Genomic DNA, 12,912 nt, shown 5'->3' with positions numbered 1-12,912 from the left:
GACTGTTTTGTGCTTGGTTTGACACCAAACACTTGTGTTTTGCCTTTGAGAGGCAAGGTAGGGCTTGTAGACCATCCCCACCCATCACCGGCCGTGGCTTGAGGCCATCGGCTGTGTTGTGTGGCCACCGGCCAAATATTTGGCCGGCCGGCACTATAGATGGCCGGTCGGCTATCTTTTTTTGGTCAATTGCATCTTTGGCCGGCCGACTACTGTGCATCTGCTTTTGTAGATATTTTGACACAGCTGTCTTGCATTTGGCTCCCCTCCATACACGTGTATGGAGGGATCTCTCTCTTTAGAAGCTTGTCTTGTAAGCTTTACAAGACAAAAAACTCTATAAAGAGAGGTCTTCTCTCTTGTTGAAGGGGGTAAACATTTTAGACAACCATTTTAGGGTTTGAGTTCTAGGGTTAGGGTTTGTCTATATCCTAGCTCTATATCTCTCTTCCTCTTGTGTTTAGTGTGTGTTTAGTCCATACTATTGCACACAAACACATAGTGTTACACCTTTTCTTGGTTCTTGAAGGGCCAGAGGTTTGTTCTTGAAGCTTGGGAGTTGTTTTGAGCTCAAGGAAGGGGCTGGTCCACCATTTGTGAAGAAGGTCAACAAGGGTAACAATCTTACCCCTTTTTATCCCATTCTTGCATACTATTTTTTCCTATCTTAGAACTGTTTTTGAGCTTAGTGTATAATATAAAAAAGTTCTTTTTTTGGGCCCTCTAAATAGTTTGTTTAGAGTGTTTTGTGGTTTGGAGGTGTTTGACCCCTCTTAAGCCTTGAGGGGCTCCATTTTGTGCTATTTTGAGTGAGCTCCGGGACTTTGGTGTTTGGGCCTCCTCACCACTAAAATCTTGAGGGATTTCAGTGGTAAGGATGGTGCCTTGAAGTCCCAAAAAGAGGGGGGGGGGGAGAGCACCCTCTCTCCTTATTGTCCTTGAAAAGGGCCATTTTTGCCTCTTTAATGAGAACCTAGCTAAGCCTCATGTTGACCATGCCTTGGCTGTTATTTATGCTTATTTTTCCATGAAATAGCATTGTTGTATGTTTGTTTTGGTACACCATGCTTGCTTAGCATACATGCCTTGTAATGCCACTTTGTTGCCTTAACATGCCTTAGGTTGTAAACCATTGTTCTAGCATGTTTTAGGCTTGGCTTTGTGAAGCTTTTGTGCTTATTTTGCTATGTTTGAGGTCTGTCCTTAGTTGTTTGGGTCGACTTTGGCATGCTTAGTATAGCCCTTTTGCATTTTTGGTTTGTTGGCCTTAAGTGTGTGAATGTATAGCATGCATCATTGCCTTAATTTAGTGGGTTGGGACCATTTGCCATGTTATTTCAGTCCCTTTAACATGCTTGTATGCTTGCCTTGGATGCCTCTTTGAAGCTTTGAAAGCTTGTCTTGTATGCTCCATGTTTTGGTCATTGTGTATGCTTTTGAATTTGAGCCACTTAGATGCCATCTAGGTGTCCCTTGGGTGTTGTTTAGGTTCGCATTAGACCTATTTTAAGTCCTTTTAGCCTTGTGAGGCTTGGTTGACTTAGTCTTGGTTTAAGCCTCTTGGCTTGTCTGAGATTTTTGGCTTTGTTTGCATGCCTTGTTTATCTTGTTTAATTGGCTTGGCACCTTTTGTAACATGATTTTCAATGCTTACCTTGCATGCCATTAGTCCATGTTATGCTTCTTTCAAGTGTGCTTGAGAATTGCCCTTTTGTGCTTGAGTCCCTTTAACATGTGCATGTGTGTATGTGTGTTTAGTCCTCATTTCATAGCACTTATGGCCACTGTTTTGGGCCTAATTAGAGCTGCCTAAATCATGTTTAAGTCCATCCTATGCTTGTTTGCATACTTACCTTGCACGTTTGCTCGCATGCTTACATGTATACATTGCATTGTCCATGTTGCATGCTAGTTCGTACGCCTAGGTTGCATGGCATCATGCATGCATGCCTTGTTCCTTGATCTAGTGATAGGAATTGGGGCCCTTTGGTTTGTTGGTTTGCATTGCATTTGACATCAAAATGTGCAAACTTGGTCCCTTGGGCCATCACGCATGGAAATGCACAATTGATGGTCCGAGAACCAAGGAGCATGTTCCTTTGAGTCACTAACGTGATAAGGGACATGATTGGTGCATATATGGCTTGAATTGCATTGCCATGCAAAGCTCTGTCCTCTGCTGCTGTCAAACAGATTTTGCAGGAACCTTTTGCCGACCGGCAGTGTTCAGTGCCGACCGGCACTCTATCCTGGGCTGATAGCTTAATCAACAACCGATGATCACATACTACTGCTGGTGGCCATTCTACTCAGTCGGTGGTGTCTCCCACTGTCCAGGGAAGCAATTCTGAGACTTTGGCAGTCTTCAAAGAGGCAGAGCAGGGAGAACAGAGGCGGCCTATGCATAGCAGTGCACTTCCGAGCAAGACCCGAGCACGCACGCATCGGACCCTCTTCCCGAGCCCCCCTTTTATTGCTTTCCTTATGCTTAGTTAATTTGTCAATTAATTAGGTGATTTGTAATAATTAATTAGCTTGCGAGTTAGTTAATTTCTATTATTCTTTCGGTCCCTCCGGGCGAGGGCGAATCTGTAATAAGGGCGGGTGTGTGTGTGTGCATGTCTTCCAATCCCCACTTCTTTCTTCCCTTTTATTTACCTGCTTATGAAGGTAGATTAGGGCATGTTTAAATTAGCATACCTTATGCTATGTATGCGTGCATCTATACATTTGTCTTGCAGGCACCGGGCTCGGTACATCATGCTAACTGCATTTGTACTTCAATTCCAAATTGAATACGTGCATCAATTGATTGCATTTCACATGCTATGTTTAGGTTAGCCGAGCCTACTCTAATTGCATCCTGTATGTGTTGCATTAGTCATTTAAACATGGACTTGGATCATGCATTGATTGCTAATGAGTTCTTTGTTTTGGCACGGAGTACGATGTAAGTATTCATGCTTTAGCATTCTTGCATGCGTGTGGGTGTTGCCATGATAGCATGATTACCATGAGGCTAGCTGCTTATGTGATATAAACTGCTTGAATGCCTGTGGGTGAAGGTTGGATTGCCTGAGTTGGAATAGCTCATTGAAATCCGTGTTTTAGCCTACTTGCGAGTAGCAAATTCCAAAACATTTTCCAAAACAAACGGATATGCAATGCTTATTCCCAAATTAGGCAATCTAGTCTATACTTGTTTGGCTGTGCGCATAACATAGTAATTCTAGGCTAATAACTGGAATAAGAACACATAACGTTTTCAAAAACGGATATCACGGTTAGTAGAGGCCGATCTTCGGATCGGGCGAGAGGGGGTGCTCATAGCTGACCTTCCCCAATCGTACCCAAGTTCCCGAGCCAAGGCAACTTTGGTGATGACGGACACGCGGCCTTTGGCACCGAGTCAGGGTTTCCTAAATTCCCCCAAAATAAAATATTTAGGTGGCGACTCTGTATCTGGCAAAACAGTCCATGTTTGACACTTCTTTTCAAAAATCTGTTTCTCAAAACGATTTGCCGGATTTGGACTCTTTGGTTCAGATTAAGAACCGTGACACAAATCAAGTCCGAACTGTAGCACGAGGGCCTCACTGCGGGTGCGTCTATAGTTTCTGGCGACTCTGCTGGGGAGTTTAGAGAGTTTGACTCAAACTCGTGATATCCTGTTTTGATTACACTTATGAGTTTCTTTACATTGCATGTGCATTGGTGCGCTTAGGACACCGTGTTTGCCATCTGCCATTCCTGAACGGTTTTCCGGAGGCTTGTCTTGTCAAGACATGACCATAAGGCTGACCGGTTGTGGGCTCTGACAGTATGGGAACACAAACCCCGGTTTTACCGGGGCACCCTTTTTCGACCATTCGACCTAGTGCATATTCGGATCCATAGTGACCATTCCAAGTTAGGACAGGTTGCTTACCCGATTATAGGTTGTTTGAAACCGCTGCGTGCGTAGTGAAATCCTAGCTCCTGACAAAATAGGACAGGAAAACACTACCCCAACATAGGGGTGTTTTGGCTCTCACTTATCTGCTATGTGCTTTAGAGTGTATCTCTACAGGGAAAGTACATATCAGTTTGCAAGTTTGAGTATCGGGCCCGAGGGCACCAGTATCAGTGTTGTTGAGAAATCAGTTATCTGCGGGTATCAAGTTCAGTTTTGGGAATAGTGATTTTGGGGAACAGTGATTAGCAATAGAGTGCAGTTGTTCGGCTACACCTGTGGTTGATCTGTTTGGGCTGAAATGCTGTTTGTTTTTCCTTTCAGTTCAGAGTGTCCAGAGAATTGATACAGAATAGCTAGTGTTCCCCCTTGCTGAGGCAGGACTTATGATGACGCAGAATTCAGAAGAGATTGTGGTTATGACAGCTACGCTGGATCAAGGGATCACCCTACAGGATGAAACCAATGTTGATGTATCGTATCCGCCCAGGTCGCCTGTCGCGCACCCGATCTGGACTCCCCAGTTGCATCAGGCTCGCGAGCCCACTACATTCGAGCTGATGGGAATGATTGGTGACCTCCAGAGATCCGTGGCCGATCTGGCCTATGGAATGTCGGCTTTACCGCCAGCGGCACCATATGCCGAGAATTTCATACCACAGGAGCCCCCGCTACTGGGGCGGATTGTGATAGAGCTCAGCCAACCAGAGGTTGTCTCCAGCTACAGTAACGACGTGTCAGCAACAACTGGGCTTTGCTCTGATGCAGTAACCCAAACTCTTGACCAGGCTGAGGCCAGAGGCAAGAACAAAATGAAGGCAGATGCTGATCCCATTGAACAACTGCTGCGGGCAGTCGAGGCTTTGAAATCCGGGGGGATGAACAAGCAACAGATATCCGCAGTTGTGGCAAAACCTGTGGAGGATGCTTTCCCCACTCAACTTGAGGGTAGTTCAAGTCAGTCAGAAAATCGGGATAGGCCCGTCATGCCAGAACAGTTCCTCCTATTCCCAACCCTGCACTTGGGAAAGATCAGAAAACCAAGGTAGTGCCTGCCGACCCTTTTGCTCGTGCGTCTAGTAAGAATACTCAGACTTCAAAGTACCTGCCCCGAGGGCGCAGGATCTTTCATGCTCTCTACATGCCTCTGTCTAAGATACTTCATATTCTTACCGAAAAGGGACACCTCAAACCCCTTGAACCTCGGCCTCTCCCGAAGAATCTCCCTCTCACACATGATGCTGCTTTGTACTGCGCGTACCACCAACAGACCGGTCACGCCACCGATAACTGTTTCCGCCTTCGCCATGAAGTGCAGGATCTGATCGATAATGAGGTCATTCTTCCACCTACCTCAGCGAAGTCTGTTACCACCGAGCTGTTGGACTTTGAGGATACTGCGAGTGTGTGATCAAGGGTTAGGCCACCTGCGGGCGGCGCCCGGTATATTTCAGATGTGGCGTCTGGCACGCACTTTTTGAGCATTTGTAAATGCAGTTTTGTAGCCTCTGGCTTGGGTTTTGAGTCAGTTCTCCGTTTTGTTTTTGAGTCTGCCTCTTTGCTTTGAGTCAATCTTTTTATTTTTGGGTCTGTCTTGTGATACCGAGTCAGTCCCGTTGTATAGGATGTCGAGTGATTCCGGGGTTGTTGCCTCGAACACCATTTTTGTATTTATCCTTTTGCTTTCTTTTTGAGTCTGTCTCTGCTGTGGAGTTAGTTACATCCGAGAAACCTGAATAAAACAGTTGCGGCTATCATGTTTCCGTGCTTATTGTTTGTTTTGGGCTAGTTGTGCCAGAGGTTTTGAATGGAACGACCCTGCATCATACCTGCTCTTCTGTGCCTTAAGAATTATTGCATTAACCTAAGTTCTTCAAAACTTTTTTCGAAACATTGTGATAAAAACGAAGAGGAAGGAATTCCTCTGGTTTTGCAAAAATTTGATCAATTGAGAGAAAGAGAAGCATGCTAAGCCCTTAATGAATGAGATCATGCTTGTCAGCGTGAGTACTGGGAAGGACCCTGGCTTGATCCAGATTGGTTCCACACTATCTTCAGCGCGAACGATTTGTCGCTTTCTTAAAAACTTTCAAAAACAGATGCTTTGCGCGACCCTGTGAAGACCTGTGTGGAATCGCTCTTGAGATTGTGCAGCCTAGGATCGCTCTCAGCCTCAAGATTCGACCTGTTTGTTTTGAACCTCGAACTCATTCGGAACATTCAACGGTCAACTGTCAGAGAAGGCCCGTGTGGACAGTTTTGAAGCAGCCCTCGAACAAGAGGCACCAAAGCTGAATAAAAAAGATTAGATCTCACCAGAAGAAGCTCGTGGAGCAGCCATGATGGATTCTTCCGCAAATCATTGCAACAGCCATTCTCCTAGATACAGAGAGGCTTCAACTTCAAAAACCATTTGGCATGGACTTGTTACACTTTTACCCTTTGAGAGGCTCGCCGGGCCGAAAACCCGGAAGGGCGACCCAGGCAAAAGTTAGAGCAAGAGAAAAATACAAAAAAGCAAAAAATGCAAAATAAAAGAGAAAAAAAAGAAAGAAAAAAAGAAATGCAAAAAAAAGAAGAGAAAAAGAAAAAAAAAAAAGAAAGAGAGAAAATGAAAAGAAGCTCGCAAGGTCGAAAACCCGCATCGGGCACCTTGGCAAAAGTTAGAGCCTAAAAAGTAAAGGTTAAAATACCCGAGTGTACCTTAACCGGAACTACGTAAGACTTGATTCCCATGTTTGGGATACGTAGGCAACTTCATTCTGAAGTCCAGCCCCCAACGCTTTCATAGCGTCTCGGTCCATACAATGGTTTCGATTTCATCCCAAAGTCCATTCGCCAACACTTCCAAAGTGACTGTGTCCATATATTGGTTTTGACCATCTTCGTCTTCTGTGTATCCGAGAAAGTTCGGTTGTGATCATCACTGGTAAGGACTGTTTACAATGTGCTGCGGCATCATCCAAACAAGGGGCAACTTTCCGTTGCCGTGAGTCGCCGTTCAAACCAGGGGCAACTTTCCGTTGCCATCCACCCATTTCAAGTCAGGGGCAATTTTCCATTGCCTCCGATCCGAGTTTGCGCATCTCAAAGAGTAAGTTCCATGCTCGTTGAGCATTGACTGTTTGCAAAATAGTTTTTGAAAATTTTTACTGAGGTTGACTATTTTCTCGAAAACCATTCCATTTTCCAAAACTGGACCATTTTCTTGGACCCAAAAAGGAAAATTTTCAGTGCTTATAGTCTGACTTGCATGGTTTTCAAATCAAAAATTGAACAAGTACGTTAATCCGACTCTCATCTTGATCAAAACTGTTGTAGTAGAAAACCAAAACAAAAAATGGTCAAAATGATGAACTAGGGGCACAGTTGAGTCAGGCGTTCTGTCTTTCCCTCGTCGTCAACATACTTGCCAGGAGGGCACTCCACCCACTAGAAGAAATAGCTGTGAGCTAACGGAATCAGGCATGAACCCGCAATTTTCTATTCATTCATTAATCACCTTGGGGAGGGACGAAAAATGAGAGAATAAAGAATAGAGAGGTGTAAGTTGAGAGAAAAAGCGAGCCAAAGGGTTTTGAGAGAAAAACCGAGCTTGAGTGCCAAAGTGATGTGAGAATCACAAATGAGAAAAGGGTGGGAAACATACCTAGAGAAACTGGCTCCTCGTGATCTGAGGTCCCCCGTCTTCGTTAACGCGTCTGTATGTCGTGTCTTTCGTTTTGTTCACCTCAACCTTTGTTTTAGGTCTTTTTCGAGCGTGTCTCATTGTGTTTAGGTCATGTACCCTTTTGTTTGAGTCCTTCCCACTGTGTTCAGTTGTAGGCTCGACACCCCGGTTGAAAACCTTTTTTTATTTTTATTTCGAAAATCGTTTATGCTTAGAGTGCTGTGCCATTCTCTACATCTGTGCGAAGTAAAAGAAGAAAAAAGAAATTTGGGGCATCTGAGCGTGCTTCAACTTCAACTGGTCTTGTCTTTGTGTTCCGTCTTGTCAGACTAGGCCGTTTGTTCAGGATTTGCTGTGTGCAAAATGAACCGAGTGTGATGATAGGGGTTGTATGCAAACTAATCCCCAACAGAGTATGGGCTGTACGTTCAGTTTGAGCAGTGTGTTGCCTGGGCTGTTTTGCTATGAGGCCATTTGGTTATCTGATCATTACAGTACAAATGCTCAATTTTTCAGACAATAGGTCAATTCCATTCACATTGAGGTATAACATGATGTGATGCAATGCAATACATGAGATATGTAAATGTAACACTTTCTGAGCAAAAAGTTTGTTCATTTCATTATCTTTTTCAAGTACATAGCTTTGAAAACAAAAATCTGCCTGCGGCAGTACAAGGTAATCTAACTACCAGCAAAGAGAAAAAGTAAAGAAAAAAGTACAAAAAGAAGAAAAGCAGCAATCTGGATCATCATCAGTAGTCTCGGGCCCGGGGATCTGTCCTCACCCTCTTCCTGGACGAAGATCCAGGGGCATCGTCGTCAACGCCGTCATCTGAGCCTGAGTCTGAGTCGTCTCCAGCCTCCTCAGATGACCCGGCCTCTGCCTCTGCCTCGGACTCGTCATCATCATCATCGTCATCGTCAGGGGTCGGCGCCCGAGAGCTACTCCCGACATGAACACGTCCTCCCTGGTACGGGGACATACAGCGTCTCCACGCCCTCTTTGAGCAGGAATAGAGGGCCTAGCCGGAGCACCACCCACCGGAGGAATCTGGAAGGAAGGCTGAAAAGCACAAAAGGCAAATACATCAGAATACTGTGAGCAGTTTATCAGTGCAGAATGCAGTATGCAGAGTGAGAATGCCGTGAGCAGTTTATCAGTGCAGAGTGCAGTGTATAAATACAGTGTATGCAGTGTATCAGATGCTGTGAGATCAGTGTATCAGGTGTTGTGTCGTGCACCAGATTATGTGAATCAGCTTATGAATGGTTTGAGACCGTCGTCAGAAGGACATACCGGAATACTATAGAGGGCCAGGAGGTCGAAGGTCCGTTGTAGTATCCCCATCATGGAGGCATTCAACTCCACGGACTGCCGAGTGTACTCGGAGGACACCTGCAAGAGTACAAGATATATCAGTATTCCGCGAAATATCAAATAAACTGAAATGAAATGCCAATGCAAGATGCAAAATGAAGTAATACATACCGAAGACAAGTCGGGGATACCGGCTAACTCATGACCGACTGGGGGAGGAGCAAAGGGGATCTGGTAGGTCGCCCCATCCTGTCCTCTGTATGTCAATAAAGTGGGCAGAGCAGGCCAGCTGGTCCCTCGCCCTATCTGAATTCCACCCCTACCGCGGACCCGAGCTCTCCTCGACGCTCCTGCTCCAGCCCCCGCTCCCGCTCCAGCTGCCGGTGCCGCTGGCCTCTCCCCCTCAGCTCGGCGACCACCGTTCAAGGGTCGCATAATGTAGGTCCAGACGTACTTTGCGTAGTCGCACTCGCCTCTGTGATGCTCTGCACCCCAGCCGACGGTGTAGTCCCTCATCTCTTGGGCGGCGAACCTCTCAGTATCTCTCATGTGGGCAGGAGGTGGACCCGGCACTATCTGCTCCGATAAACCCAGGGTCTGACGCAAGAAGTGCTCACCCAGATACCAAGCCCGACAGACCGGGCCCTCCAACAGGATCCGACAACGGGCAGTCTCCCCTGCTCCCTCATAGTGATCCCTCACCACGGCCGGCAACGGAGCCTAGGGCTGCCAGGTGATCTGAAAATGAAATGCAGTTTGTTATCTACTGTTATTAAAAACATACAGTGCTAAGCGAAGCCTAAGCAAATTCTAAAGATGAACATACCTCCGCGGCGGTGATGGTGTCGAAGTAACGGCGGAAGAAGATAAAAGACTCCCGCGGTCTCCGCACGCATCGCACATCAAAGCGATGAGAAAACGGGACGCCGAGTGGGGTCTCCACATCAGGTACTGGGGCAAGCCTGGGAAAGTAGGCATACACCCACAACTGCAGAACAGATATAAGTATGACTATCAGATAAAGCAAAATATAGAATAAAGCAGAAATGACAGAGCCGTGTGTTGTGTAGTGTATTGTATAGAGTATACAGTGTGTGCAGTATACAGTCAAAGTAAAGCAGAGTATATGTGTGCCGCGTGTGCAGTATATAGTCAGTGAGAGACAGACCGTGGTGTGTGCAGTGTACAGAATACAGAAAACGTGAAGCAGAAATGTAAAAGGGGAAGAAGATGTACCTCCCAAGCTCGCCAGTAGCCGCCGAGAAGCTGTCCGCTGAGGCGGGAAGAAGAGCCCATGTAACCGTACAAAGTGGCCAAGCCGGCGCCGCCCCAGTCATAATGGCGGATCCGCCTGCATCCACCAGTGCGCTCAACAGGCATAGAGGCACTGTGTTCGCCCGGTCGGCGAAAAGAGTCGTCCCGAAGAGGAACATGATGAAGCCTCGCGCATACTGATCCACCTCCTCCGGGGTCATCTGCGCCTCCTCCGCCAAGGCTGGCTGGATCTGGAAATGGCTCTCAAACCAGGAGTACCTGACGAACCCTGCTCGAGCGAGGAGAGGCTGAGTGCCGAGTAGGTACAGTTGGGCGGCGTCCCACTCACCCATATCGGTGTCGAAGGGGATCGGATCACCCCCTACCCCGATGCCGGTGAGCATCGAGAAATCATAAGGGGTCATCGTCATGTCTCCCGTAACAGAGAAGTGGAAGGAGTTGGTGGTATCCCACCACCTCTCCACTAGAGCGACGAGCAAGGGCCTGCAGGTCGTGAGCCGGGAGAGCCCCCTGCAGAAGATGCCGAAACCGGCCTCGTCGATGATATGACGAACCGCATCTGGAAGCTCTAGGTACTAATCCCGAGCGACGACATTCCCATACCCGCGGATGGTATGGGAATCCCCCTGTAATAAAAAACAATTGCGAGGCAATATTCAAAACGCAGTTTTAAGGAGCATGCAGGTATACAACATGTGTGCATGTTTTCAAATTCAAACAGACATCGGGTGCCGGTGTACTTACAGTGAACTACAACGTGTGATGCGTCAGCGTATTTGAGTGGTTCAGGGCAAATACAGCATGTGTGCATGTTTTCAGACTCAAGCAGATATCGGGTACCAGTGTGTATGCAGTGAAATACAGTGTGCGCCGTGTGTTTGGGTGATTTAGGATCAGTGTAGTGTGTGTGCACGTGTAAGTTTCAAATAGATATCGGTTGCAAGTTTGTTTGCAATCAACTACAGTGTACAGTGTATCGGTGAATCCGGGCTAAGCAATTAGAGAATAGAATCAACTAATGGCAGTTATGTTCTACATTGCGGAAAATAATAAAACAGAAGAAAGAATGTTACCTCGGAAGCACCGAAGGACAGATGAGAGGTAGGCTCACGCAGGAGAAGCTCGGGTGCCACGCTCCTCTCGAAGCTTCGGAACTGGCGTAGTCCATCGGGGAGCATCTCATGAACCGCGGGCCTGTAGGTCCCCGGATTGAACGGCCGGATATGAAGTGGCAAGGGGTCGGCCTCGGGATCCATCTCGAGCTTGGGAGGGGCTCCGCCCTGTGGAAGATCGTCCGCCATTTCGAAGAGAATGTGAAAATTGCCGGAAGACGAAAAACTGGGCAAGAATGTGAAAAGTCAACAGAAAGTCAACCCCGAGAGGGCCGAAAAAGCTGGAGTGAGGAAAAGGCACGGATATCGAGAAAAACTCGAGGGAAACAAGCCCCGAGTGGTGGAAATCGAAAAAAACAACACCGAAATGAAATTTTAATCGGTACAAAACGTTTGAAACGCAAGGATGAACGCGAATCGAACAACGAAACGGGGGCTAGAACGCACGAAAATGAGAGAATCGAAGGAGGAAAACACTCTAGAGAGAGAGGGAGAGGATTTTCGAGCAAAAGGAAGTGAACAAAATAGGGCTAGAAGCCCTATTTTAAAAGACCCGTAGCGAAATGACAGAACTGCCCCGATACAGGGACTTTTTGCCGGTCGGCCACACTCTTTGCCGGTCGGCAAAATATTGTGCCGATGGAAATTGTATGATGGCCGATGGACGGCCGGTGATGCATTTTGACGGCCGGTGGACATCCGGCGGTCTCCCGAAGTGGTTTTGAAGCCTCCTACACCTTTGTTTGAGTTATGTGTGGGGTCTAGGGCCTTTAGTGCTCAAAACAGTGCAAAACAGTGCATTTCCGACGCTCAACCGGCCTCTGTTTTGACCTCGGGTCGTGTCTTCTGTGCGTGGCACTCAAATTCGTGCAAGGTGTATCCTTTTCGTATCCTTTTGGCTTTTACAAAACTCAAAAGTTGCCCCATGCGTATCGCATATTAATCGCACTGTCTTGTGCGCTCGTGTTGTCTAAAACGCATCGCGCGGTTTTGCGCATCTCATTACATTTTGCATGCATTCAATCAATTCCATTACCTGCGTAGACCGCATGTTTTGCTTGCGTAGACCGCATGTTTGTTCAATTTCATTACTTGCGTAGACCGCTGTGGACGTCCCCGAACGCCCCGAGAGGATGAGTCCCGTTCTGTTCATTTGGGGCCACTACAGCTCAGGACTCTCAAATTGTAGTCACGGCTCTAAGTTTGAACCAAAGAGTCCAAATTCAGCAAATCGTTTTGAGAAAACAGATTTTGAAAGAAGTGCCAAACATGGACTGCTTTGCCAGATATAGAGTCGCCACCTAAATGTTTTTTAATGGGAAATTTAGGAAACCCTGACTCGGTGCCAAAGGCCACGTGTCCGTCATCACCAAAGTTGCCTCGGCTCGGGAACTTGGGTACGATTGGGGAAGGTCACTTCGTGAGCACCCCCGCTCGCCCGATCAAAGATCGGCCTCTACTAACCATGATATCTATTTTTGAAAACATTGTGATTTCTTATTCCGGTTATTAGCCTAGGTTACTATGTGATGCGTACAGCATACAAGTATAGACTGGATCGCCTGAATTGGAACAAAACATT

Source organism: Camellia sinensis, chromosome 8 (assembly GCF_055761805.1).
Source record: "Camellia sinensis isolate YWXY chromosome 8, ASM5576180v1, whole genome shotgun sequence".
NCBI lineage: Eukaryota > Viridiplantae > Streptophyta > Magnoliopsida > Ericales > Theaceae > Camellia > Camellia sinensis.
This window is presented reverse-complemented; position numbering follows the sequence as displayed.